We start from the raw sequence: 12,952 nt of genomic DNA, 5'->3' as shown, positions 1-12,952 counted from the left end.
AAAAGGGTCCCTTGAACTCTTACCTCAAGATATCTTTAAAGTTTCCCCTAAACTTGGCATGTTCCCAGTACATGTTTTGTTCCTTGCCATTAATATACTCCTTTAAATTAAAGCTGTATATATTTGTCTTTTTAAAGAAAAGGACAACCAGCTTGTTGGAAGGAGAATAAATCACCTAACACATACAGGTACATAACACTCAAAAACTCAACTCAAAATGTTAAATGTACCTGTGTTGTTATCAGCCTCTGCACATTGTATAATTATTAGTAACATTAACTGCAAAACATGAAACCGACGCAATCTCTTAACCCTCCATATATTTTAACGACATAAGTGAAATCCTGAAATTCAGTTAAACTGGCTTTTGGTTTTGGTTTGCCAAGATTTTCAATGGTCCCAACTGGCCAACTGGCAACTTCCTGCTGTTTGGGTTGAGAGCATATATTTGTACTAATAGAAATGTTAAATATTGAAAAAAATGTAATTAAAGCGGGAGGATATAAATGCTTTAAAATAGTTTAACTTTAAAAGGATATTAAAATATGAAACAAAAACTCAAGCTGAGTTGAATGACAGAAAAACAAAACTGAAAAGAAAAACAAAAGAGCTGGACATCAAAAGTAAGGAGTGGTAGTGACGAGGACCATGAGCATTCCTAAGTAAAAAGATAGAAGGCGCTGAGTATTTCACAAACAAACACGAAATCCATCTTTTGTTGTCAGACGTACCACCATCATTATTTTTTCTTATATTTAGGCTACCTGCTTTGCTCTTATTTCTGTCTCATGAAAAATAATTGTCACTGTGTTGCAGTCCTTACCTAATTTGAAATGATCATGTCTTACATCTTTGTCTTCACGTAAGAAAGAACCACCGAATACAAACAAACAGACAAATTAGTAGTAATATTAGTAATTGCAATATAACCTTAATACTGGTATACACTATCATTACAGTCTCTGGCATTATAATATCATAATCTTAAATTATCAGGAAACAGATGGAATTAGAACATGAGGAGAAACTTGTGGAAAAAGAAAAAGACTTCAATAGGACATCATCAAATTTAAGCAGCAGAAATGTGGGGCATTCATTACTGCAGTGCACTGCTGGCATATGACTTTGAAGTGCATATGATGTGCAAGTAGAAAGGGAAAGAAGAAGTGACACTGGAACGGTAACTAGTCTGATAACAGAGCTGAAATCCTGTTGAAAGAGCCATCGCTTTTCATACACTCCAATTACATGACTCTCCTGCATGGCCATCATGAATCATAGAACAGATCATGATCCTTTAATGGAGACATTGAGTCACTGACGAGTTGGGCTTGGTTGTTTCCTGATCCTGTTATTCTGTGCTCAGCCGCGTAAGGAATGGACTGAAACCATTTTTACTTTTCACAAATGTGATATGCAAAGTGAAGTGAAGCACACGAAATTACATCTTGACTGAGGATATAATTGAGGGGACAGTGAAGGATGATGATGGCAAAATTCTGCTGCTAATGACCTGGGAAAAAAAACGGGAGGGCATATCAGTATTGTCAAAGGGTCAGCAGTGAAATGTGAGCGGTTTGTAAATTCCTTTATGTATGACATACTGATTTTCTGTTGCCTAGTCACTGTATATATTGATTTACTGTTTTGTTTATGTGAAACAGAGTTTTTCAGTAGTTAGAGACTTAATATGTGTGTGAATATGCTGATTTGGAGTCTTATGCTGTTTTTGATCACATTGGGGATATGGCATTTACATCAAAAAATGCAAAAAGCATGAAAACCCTGATTATACATATCCCTGTATAAATTATCATACAGTATCCAGTTTTCTGATCTTCTGCTGTCAGATGTGTCTGAATTTATCACCATCTCTGTCTCTGTATTGTGTGCCAACAAAACTCAATCATAACTAGGATACTAGTCTGTTGCACTGGAGACTGGAAAGTGTGCACAGGTGTGAATATGACTGTCAATATGATTGTCTTATGTGTTTTCTCTCTGTTAGATTTGTGATATTTGTTGAGTGCTGAAAAGTACAGATCTTTACTTCAGCGTCGATGGGTTTGATCCATACGTCTTCTTTCGACTATAAATATCAATACAAGTATTATTTTAAAAATTCATTTTTGTGAAGCTGAATGCACATCTCTGATGCTGTAGACGAAACAGAAAACACACTGCATGGATGGCAACAAGACAGTGAGGAGTGTCTGCCAAGCTGCAGACTACTCTTCAAGACCAGCAAACAACAAAACCATTTTGTTTTTAGTGAGTCACTGCTGTTCTTCCTGCAGCTTTGTAGCCCCTAAATGTGGGTGTTATGTTCTTTTTTTTTTCCCAGTGGCTTTTTTAACCCCAAACGTGGTTGTTTTTTAACGACCCTTTGCTTTTTTCCAGCAGGGATAGTGGCACAAAAAGCAATTATTTTTGAGTGAGGCATCACTGCTTTTCTAACACATTCTCACTCCGACCTCGTCACATATAGACGTTTGGTCATGGGCTTTCCACGTCCAGATCCAGCATCCAACAAGGTAATCTGGGTGCCTTTGTTGTTGACGTTCTGGGGCACTGCGTCAAGTTCTGCCTATTACATGCATTGTTTTCTTTAAAAACACACTTACCGTTGTCACAGGAAATTTAACATTTACATACAGTCCTTTTCAAAATAAACGCACCACGTCAATACTGCAAATTCATGTTTGTTTTTTTTCCTTCAACAACTAATGCACGTGGGTGGGTTTAGGCAAAAAGAAATTGGTTGGCTTTATAATATTACGGGAATGTGAACACAGCTCTCCTGGGTGGAAGTGAGTGTTTGTTGGACCCATCCACCACCACTTCCGCCCACCGTACTCAGACTTTCGCTGCCTTAACTTTCATTCTTGTCCCGCCGCGTTTCCTCCTGATGCTGCCAGCCACCTTTAAGCTATTATGATGACTGGCCACATATCCTGCCAACATTAAAGACCCTTTTTTCATCAGTGTATGATGTCCAAAGTCACTGCCCAAATGCTGGATTTCGACAACTACTGAGTAAGACCCGGTTGGCTTTTCCAGTGGAGCTTGTGTCTGCAAAACTAAATATTTTAAACCAAAACGTGATCTTTATCCAACAATAACCAAGTGGTTTTTGCGCCTAAACTTAATCACACATTAACCACAGCACTGTTGAAACATAGCCAATCTATCTGTAGATTGCAGAAATGGACAATGCCAACATTTTTTCTGGCAGTTGTGTTGAGAAAAGCTCAATGCACCAACTGCTTATTAGTCCTTTTCTTTTCTTCAGAGAGGCATTTAAATTCAATCAGAAAGCACAACAGTGTGTTGCTGTTGAAGCCTTAATTTAATAAAAGCTCATTTTTACTGACCATTTCACCTGCTATTGTCTGATCCAGTTTTCCATCCACCTACACTGCTCTTTTTCACCGTGGCAGTCCAAAACCAAGCTCACCTAGTTTTCAAAATTTTCTCAACATGAAAATAAAATGTAAATAAAAAGCATTTTGTCTTCAAACCTTTTGGTAAAGGTCACATTTTCCTTATCTAAGCTGCCTAGAACTCCTTTAGACTATCCTTATCTTCAGCTAAAAGAACATCCTTATATCATGGTAGTTCTGTTTTTGTGTTAGATTCACTGCCTGCAGGTAATCCTTAGCCTTAACTGTAGCCTGTGTGGTCTGTCGTTTGACTGAGTGATGTGCTTTCATGAATCATGCGGTCAGATTTCCAAACTGACGCACTATGTCATCCTGACATCTCCATCCAAGCATACAAATGCCATGCTATAGAAAGTTTGCCCTTAGAGTGAAAATTGGAATTCACAGAGAACAAAACTTGGTAGAGCATTGGTTTGAGTTTGTAATGGATGAAAACTAAATAGTGCTCCAAAATCATTTCTATGGAGAGAAGTGTCCAATTTCCTTAATTTGCAAATTAAGGAGTTCATTTCAGTTGGATGTGAAACAGATGTCTAAGCTTATTCCACCATTTTTTTTTCCCTCTGTGTTGTTGCTCGAGGGCTTTCACATTTTGAGGTCCTTCCAGTGTTGCTTGGCTGCCCTGTTGGAAGAGTCACCCAAATTAAAAATGCACTGTGTTCTTTCAGATAAATCAACTCATATATGCTGCCTTCCTTTTTTGTCTAGCACCCATATATTTGGCCATAAACTATTTTTGATCTGTCAAAGTGATCAATAGTGTTCAGGTTACTGGCATATATTCAAAAATTCAGGTACTGAAATAGGCTAAGGTTATTCCATTATTTGAAGCTGATAATCCATCATTCATTTCAAGTTTTCACTTAATTACCATGTTGCTTCAAAATACAACAATTGTGTTTAACAGATCATTCAAGTACTACCATATGACCAGTATGGATTTCCTTGAAAGCATTCTATCTCTATTAGCTGACAGAATAGTTACAGCTTTAGACATCTGAGAATTCACAATTGGAGTATTTATTGGTTTGTCAGAAGCATTTGACACTGTAGATCATAATGTATCAAGCTCAAGCTTATAATATTATTGATACTGAACTAAACTGATTTAAAGTCTACTTGCTCAACAGCATGTCATTTGTAATGGAACTAACTCATTTAACAACAACATACAGTGTGGTCTTCTTCAAAGTTCTATACTAGGTCCTCTTTTATTTCTTTTATAGCCTACATCAATGATTTACATTTATATCAAGATATATGAAAAAAAGTGATCTGCCAACTATATCAATAGACTATTTTTCTTACAGTTAGAGATCACCATAGGTTAATATTCTAGACAGGATGAATATCTGCTTCAAATGCAATAAACTATCCCTTAAGGCCCAAACACACTCAAAGCGATAATTGTGCCCCCTTATTTGACATGCATCAAGTGAAGCTCCTATGACACACTGCAGGTCTTATATTTTAAAAATTCCAACATCAAAGGAACCAGCAGTATTTTAGGAAAAGTTTGCAGTTTATGTTATATGTAGGTAGGTACACTTTTGTATGCTTTACAGAGACCTCCCATTATTTTGCTTTACATTTCTATTTGAGTAGCCTATAATGTTAACTAAGGCAGGAAGGCAACTGCTGGGTGAGGGCTGCTGCTTTTATCAGATCAGATGTTATCTTAAGTGCTATCCACCTTATTTTCAAACACGGAAGTAAATAATGATCAACTTCCATTTTTTTGTGCGTGACTTCCGGTCAGCCGCTTTCCCTCATGCTTTCCCTTACCGGAGCTAACGGTGCAAGCTAATTTTTTTTCAGTTTTCAGTTGTTTATGTTAGTCAGTCAGTTAGTTAGTTAGTTAGTTAGTCTGTGTATTTTGTATAACGTTAGATAACTGTGCCCACGTTTCCGTTATAACGGAAATTTATTCCCTCTATACGCAAATAAATCGCACGTCAATCATAAACTATGAACCAAAACAGCACAATCTATCCCGAGTGAGACAAACTGCTTGATCCCCGTCTCCAGTGTACCAGCAGAGAACCTGCAGAACCGAATCAGCGAAAAAACACACCAGGCTACACAGTCTCTCTACCTGAGCAGCTGAAGCTGCGGCTCGCACCCTCGACACACAGACACACAGACGGTGCTTCTGCATGCCAGCCAAACGTGTGCGCAACTGTGAGAAATAAATATGTGAGGTGTACACTGCTTTTCTATCTTTTTTCCCTTTTCTTTCTTTCTTTCTGTCAGCGACATACACTCCTAACACAGGACGGGTTGTTTTAATTGACTGAGTTGATCGTTAAGCCATAGTGATGTGCGGATCGGCTCTGATAGCACCCAAATCAGCATATACGCATCAACCATCCAGCCGTTACAACATGATTGAGCTAGCAAAGCAGTTTTGTGTTGCTGTGTGTGGTATTTATTCAGTTTTGGGAAATCACGATGTCTAGAAAGCATCAGTGGCTGCAGCTGACAGGGACAGCTAACGTTAACACTAGCAGCAAAGCTAACATCAGGATCATCATCCGTTAAAAGCCTCCCGTTGTCGGATACGACATGAAACTACTCCAATTAGCTCAATCATGTTGTAACTAAGACATCCGCTGGAGAAAATATTTTTTTCACGGGCCACTTTGTGAATTTAGTGAGTTATTACAGACACGGCTAATTGCTAACAGCTAACGGTTAGCCCAGCTAATCTACGATAACCATGTTATTAATTACACACAGAGAAAATACTAATGTTTGTTCAGTCATTGTGTTTATAGACTTTACAAACATCAGATTAGTCTAAACGGTGATATAGTGACGTGAAAAATGTGATATATACATATATATAGCTAAACTCAACAAGGTAAACAACAAGGGGATTCCCATTTACACAGTGGTAAGAATGCTGGACCGGAAGTGTTGCACAAAAAAACGGAAGCTGGCTGCGTTCTGTTTTGCCTCCGTGTTTCCGTGAAAAATAAGGTGGATAGCGTAGGCAGCTGGACTTGCTTGAGTTTCTTAAAGACGTTTTACCTCTCATCCAAGAGGCCTCTTCAGTTCTAATGGACTGGATGGGAGGTTAAACATCTTCAAGAAACTCAAGCAAGTCCAGTTGCCTACCATATAGCACTTAAGATTACCATGACCTAGATGACTGAGAATCTACACCAACATTTTATCAGATGGTCAGCAGTAAAGCCACCGCGGACTGTGCATCTCATTTAATGTTTTCGTTTTTCTTTCTGGTGGGTTAAAGTCACATAAAGCACATAACTCATAACTATTGTGGGTTTTTTTTTTAGCAAGTTCAGTTTAATGCACAGTAGATGTCAGTATATGTGTCATGATTGATGACATTGGGTGGGTCTGTTATGCCAACATTGCTAAGGGTCTTAGCTTTTGTGTTGACATATGAAATGGTGACAGTTAATGTATTTAGTAGTGCTGTGTTTACATGGCAACTCGCGCAAGAACTAGCACCACCACTAGCCATCAGCTAGTCTCGCACGAGTTGCCATGTAAACACAGCACTCCTGGCTGTTATCCTCTGATACCCTGAACAAGTTTTGTGGATTAAAAAACTACACTGGACTTCTTGTCGGCATGAGGGTCAGTGTTGTGTTGTGCTGTCTGTATTTTCATTCTAAAGTGACCATTTCCTAACGCTGAAACGTCTGTTCGACTGCAGCTGTGCAATCCACTATATTAAAAAGTATTGTACTTATTAGTGAGTGCTGTCGGGTTTTTCTGCTTTGCTGTAATTTTCTGGACCGGCACCCAATTACACTTTGACACACAGTAGCCACAGGAATGAGTCATCTATGATTTAATCGCTCAAGACAGATTCTGCAATTTACATTGTAGAATCTGTCAGCAGCCCTGTGTGAAAGACAACTACGGGGGGGGGGGGGGGCTTTGAGGTTGAACGATGCTGCGCTTTAGCCAATCACAATGGAGGGGGCGGGGCCGGGACGCTGTCTCGTCAACGTGGAAAAACATGGACAACAGCACAACTTACAAGCGTTGTGCATCCACCAGCACACCTTCCACTCCTCACGACAGGAAAAAAAGGGCATTAGTGGCAATGTTTTTACTGCCGTTTGGTTCGAGCTGCAGGTAGGAGTGTAACACTGGGGGCACCGCCGGAAGTGAAGGGGGTGAGCGATCCCTGAGGCCCCTGCACTTCCGTTAGTCGAAAAACTACGGGCAGTGCCTCCAGAGGTAAAGGAAGAAAAGAATTTTTTATTTTTTTTTACCGATGGATTTCCAGATTGTCTATGATTATATATATCTATGGTTTATACACACAGAGGCGAAATGGCAAGTTGATCCAAGGCGCCCAATTTTCCGCCTCGTAGGGTAGTCATATTGGTGGAACCCTTTTAGTTTAAACAGATCGAGGCGACCTTCCGCAACGGGAGGAGCTGTTGAAGACTTGTGGGAGGAGCTGTTAGTTAGCTGTTAGACGCCGCACGTGTGAGCCACTGGTGGTGGATTAACAGGAAACAGCTGATAGCAGTAAATTTAGCGAGCAGCTAGTAGCAAGAGGGAAATGCAAACCTGACAGACACTGTAAAGATGAGCAACTGGGAAGACAAGGAATTGTGCAGCCTCCTTGCCCTCGCAAACAAAGAGGCCATTAATCGTCAGATGACTGGGACGGTGAAGAACGGGCCGATTTACGAGAGAATTGCCGCCTGACTAGCCGCGGCTTCCGTCCCACGTCACTGTTTACGTCACACGCTGAGCCACACATTTTGTTACTTGCTCACGCCCCCCATTGCCCCCCAAAAAAAGGTGCATTCTGTGTAAACAAAAGTAGGTAGGGGGCAATTTGCCGCACTCCCCGATTTTGTTTTTATACTGCCAATGCTGAAAAAAGACTGATTGGGCTTTCCTGCAAATTTGCACAATTTCTATCTAAAAAGGGCTACTGACTTTGGTTGCTGGGTCCTCATTTGACACCCTAAAATGAAAACAGCATCAGAGTAGGGGCATCAAAGCAGTCTGCCACACCTCAAAATGCTTTCAGTGCATGTTTGGGCCCTTAATGTTAATGTTGGTGCATATGTAATCTTAAAGCTTAAACTGAGAACCCAATCAGATCTTTACTCTATTGTTATACAGTCCCTACAGGATGATGTGATATTACAGTCACAACAATTACCACAAATTCAGCCGCTCCCTATTTTTTCTGCATGGCCTTGCAATGTTGTCCAATGACTGCAACTTTACTGCAAATTAAAATGGGTTAAATTTCATTTTATTGTAGAGCTGTGCGCAGCATGTTGATCCTCTCAGCCCCTCTTGCCCCTCTCTCTCTGTTTGTCATGAGACTACTGCTGTTCTTGTGACAGAGTCACACACGCAGTGACAGGGATAACTGTTAGCATCACACAGCTAATGTTACTAAATTGTTATTAATGGGTTTAATGACAGAGTCGAGCTGTTGTGGTGTGGGTGTGAGATTGTTGGGACAGTTTAACGGCTCAGTGTTGGATGTTAGCCACTGCTGATGTGTTAGCTTGTGCTAACCAGGAAGAGAAAGTAGGAGGGGAGCAGCTTAGGGAGGCAGTCCTTCAGCAGTGCATCAAGTGGCTGTGGCAGCAACAGCTGATCCTGATTATCAGCGACCAGCTGTTGCTGCAAATAGATTCTAATTCTGTGGGAAACACTGAATGCTCATAATCAGGGGCGTTGCTAGGAGTTGAAAACATCTGGGGCTTTAGCCCTGAAGTGGGAACAATTCTGTACCCGGGGGTTCGGGGGTTTCTCCCCAGGGAAAATTTTGAATAATTCCACGTGATTTTAACATATTTTGACAAAGAATGAGCACTCGTCTTGTATTATTGGGTTGCCCAAATTGTTGGTTAAAACCTGTTAAACCGAACGACTTTGCAAAGTGTGAAACAATGCACTAATCACAAAGAATATGCTGCACATCAAGTTAAACAGCAGAACCTGGGCTACAAGGCTGTAAACCCTTTTTACATGCCCCAAACACAGCTCAAACAACAACTAAATAAATAACAACAAATCAAACTCTATACCCACTCATCATATTTTGGGCTCTACCGCGATGCCACGTTATGCAAAACACACAACATTCATCTCAAATGAAAGCACTGCTCTTTCCACACATATGCGCCAAAGCATCAGAGAGATAGAGGCCAAAGAACAACAACAACAGAAATCGCCGAACCAAAGTTGTAAAATTTCTCTTACCATTGTTGTTTTGCCGTGAAATGTTAATTTGGCCACACGGTACGTTCCGGTAGACCGACATGTTGTGCTGAACGTGAGCCCGCCAGGCCCGTGAGCCGGCTCACGGGCTCACGGAGAAGAGTAGGAACATTAGAGTTAGCTCCCGGGACCGTTAGCAGTTAGCATTAGTCGGCTGCCACGCTAACGTTCCTACTCTTCTGCGTGCTCATGGAGAAGAGTTAGCGTTAGCTCCCGGAGTTAGCACTAGTCGGCTGGCACTGGCTACTGGAGTAACCTACAGCTATGGAGTGCTTCTACCAGCTCTTCTAGTCACTGAGCTTCGCCTCCATCTCAGCAAGTATATTACATTTATTACAGGTACCATCATGCCATCTGCCATTGCTCACTGGCTGTAGCCTTTTATAGGGAGGGAGGGCCAAGGGCTCCGAGAGGAGGGAGGAGGCGGCAATTCACATGAACGTACATGAACACACAGCTGGACCGGCTTGTAAACAAGGGGCTGGAGATCAACACAGAGAGAGGGTGTGTGAGGTCATGCTATACTCCAGATGAAATTACACCTCTAGTTCTTTACATAGCGATTTTTTAATTACTTCAATCTAGAAATGATGAATTTCACTTATTGCCCCTTTTAAGTTGGAAACAAGGTGCTTTATTAGTAAAATAAAAACAAAACAAACAAAAACGGAGGCTTAAAGATCCGGGGCTGAGCCCAAAAGATCAGGGGCTATAGCCGGGAATGCCCAGGTCTAACGATGTCCATGCTCATAATAACTGGCTCCAAATGTTAGACAGCATCACAACTACTTGCAATTTCATTGCAAAAAAATGCCTAAAAATATTGCAACATGCGTTTTTTAGAAAAAACTGCCATGAAATCAGACATTTTAGGCCAAAACAATCACAAAAACGGCCAGCAAAATCTTAGCGGGACTTAATATTATGTTTGAATGTGTTTCCAATGCTAACTTCATAAGTGCAATTGTTGATGATAAGCTTAACTGGTAAAACACATCTCTAATATGTCCATCAAAGTTGGAAAAAAATATAGGTAGAGGAAGACATATCTTGTGAAGTAAAAAATATGTGGATCAATTCATCCTTTTATATCATATGACAATATAGTATGTGTAAGCGCATATAAGACTAAACTCTATTCCATCTCTTTATAACAAAAAAAAAATCAAATAGTCACTGACTTTAGCTGAAATGCTCACACTGCCCCATTATTTTACACCCTGGAGTTCTTTAAAATGTTTGACATCATTAAACTTCAGATAGATACTCCTTCAGTTTCTTAACAGTTGACCTCCCATTTCCTTTCACAGTTTCTTTGTAACTCAGTCTCAGATCCGCTGTTATCACTCCAAATCTGTTGATCTTCTATACAGTCAGTTCTACAGAACTAACCTTGGCCAGTTTTCAATCAGGTGCGGAGGTCGAGTTGTATTGAACAGCTTCTCTGCTTCACTTTGCAGTCACTTCTCATTTTTTATTTTTTTTTTAAAAGATCTTAAACAACTTTCCTAAATGCAGTACAGCATCATAGAGTTATGATGCAGTGTATGTAGGCAGGGCAAATAACTGTTATTGGAATCCTTGGTCTTTTTAACTTGAATATTTGTTTTTTTTATTTTCTTTCTTTTAGATATTTGAAAAAAATGTATGTCTTTTTATAAGGTGGGGACAAGCACATACAGCTGTCTTTAATTTCAGTGTAAGGTGTGATTCTTTTACAAGACCTCAGGGGATTTTTTGATTTTTTTTGTCCTGCCTGCGTATTTTCTTGTTACTTTATAATTTTTTTGTCTTTTGTTTTATTTTATTAAAGGGCCAGTGTGTAATATTTGGCATGGTTTATTGTCAATCTGAATCTGAATCTGAATATTCTATCCATTAATATGTTTATACAAGTGTATGATCGCTATAAAATAAAATTCGTTTGGTTTTCGTAGCCTTATAATTATGCTTATATATATATATATATATATATATATATATATCAAGGGCCTTGCTTTAGAGAGGTCGCCATCTTGCGCCGCCATGTGTGTACGGCAGACCGAGTGGACAATTCAGCCAGCCAGAGAACGCGTTTCGCGTGTATAAATGAATCAACGAAGACAGCAGAAGGAAGGAAGAAGGAGGAGGAAACAGCAGAGAGTGTTAGTAGTTCGTCGATAGAGAGTAGTGAAAAGTTTTTTTAGTTATAACGTTTGCGAATGGACCACACTTACCACGCAACAGGAGAGAATGAACCCGAACCGTCATCTGCGAGGAAAAGAAGACGCAGCTTCACTCCTTGTGATGCACTCTCTGCAGCGCTTTTTCTCCTGGTGATATATCTCCCCAGCGATGGTAGCAGTAGCACCGAATCCCATTCTGTGCATTCAGCCTCTCTTCTCACCTGCTCAGCATCAAACACATGGAGTTCCTCATCTGTGTGCTCCGGCTCAAACAGGTATGGCTCTGGGTCTGTGTCCGCTACAAGAAACTATTCAAAATCGCGTTCAAAGTCATCCATTGCAGCTACTATAGTCCGGAGATATCGCTAGGCTAAATAAACAGCTGAGCTCTGTTACCGGCTACACTGTCAGTCAGTGTGCGGGCTGGAGGTTGGCGGAGCAGAGAGGGGAGGGTGTCCCCACTTAGTATGGCAAACGAGTATGTGTGTAAAGTTATGAAGTGTGTCTGTTACGCTAGAAGAGTCAGAGTTTGGGACGGAGTCTTTTACCCCCTGGAGTGTTACCGGAGTTTCTGGAGTGCTCAAATAAACGGGCCTTTTTCCCGAACGCTCCTCTGGTCTCCTGCTCGTGAGGGATTCATTACAATATCGTAACATGGCTTAGATTTCTAAATAAACATTCACCTCGTCGCTAGATAGACCTACTCCTGAAAAACTCATGCGCAAGGCTTTTTGTCCCTACGAGGCCACCGTCATTTACCTGACGGGAGGGGTGAGCGAGTGAGCCCTGCAATCTAGAATTTGACCACTGATGTCACTGTTTTCAACCCATTTTACACACTGGGCCTTTAAATGAAGAGCTCAAAAGCTATGATTGTGTTCATTTAGTTTTTAATCAATCACAAGTTAGGTCTACTTTCAAAGAAAGATAAAGAAATTGGTTTCATTTTCCATTTGCCACAGTTTGAAGCAGATGCACACTGCTCTCTGTGACTGTGGATACACAACAGCTAAATATTCTTGTTACTCCTCTTAGGAGTACTTCAGTCCTGTAAAGTTCACCCACAGTTCGCTTTTTAAGGAGATGAGGGACTCCTTTGAC

This window comes from Epinephelus lanceolatus, chromosome 11, assembly GCF_041903045.1.
Source record: "Epinephelus lanceolatus isolate andai-2023 chromosome 11, ASM4190304v1, whole genome shotgun sequence".
Taxonomy (NCBI): domain Eukaryota; kingdom Metazoa; phylum Chordata; class Actinopteri; order Perciformes; family Serranidae; genus Epinephelus; species Epinephelus lanceolatus.
Note: the sequence above shows the minus strand (reverse complement) of the source record.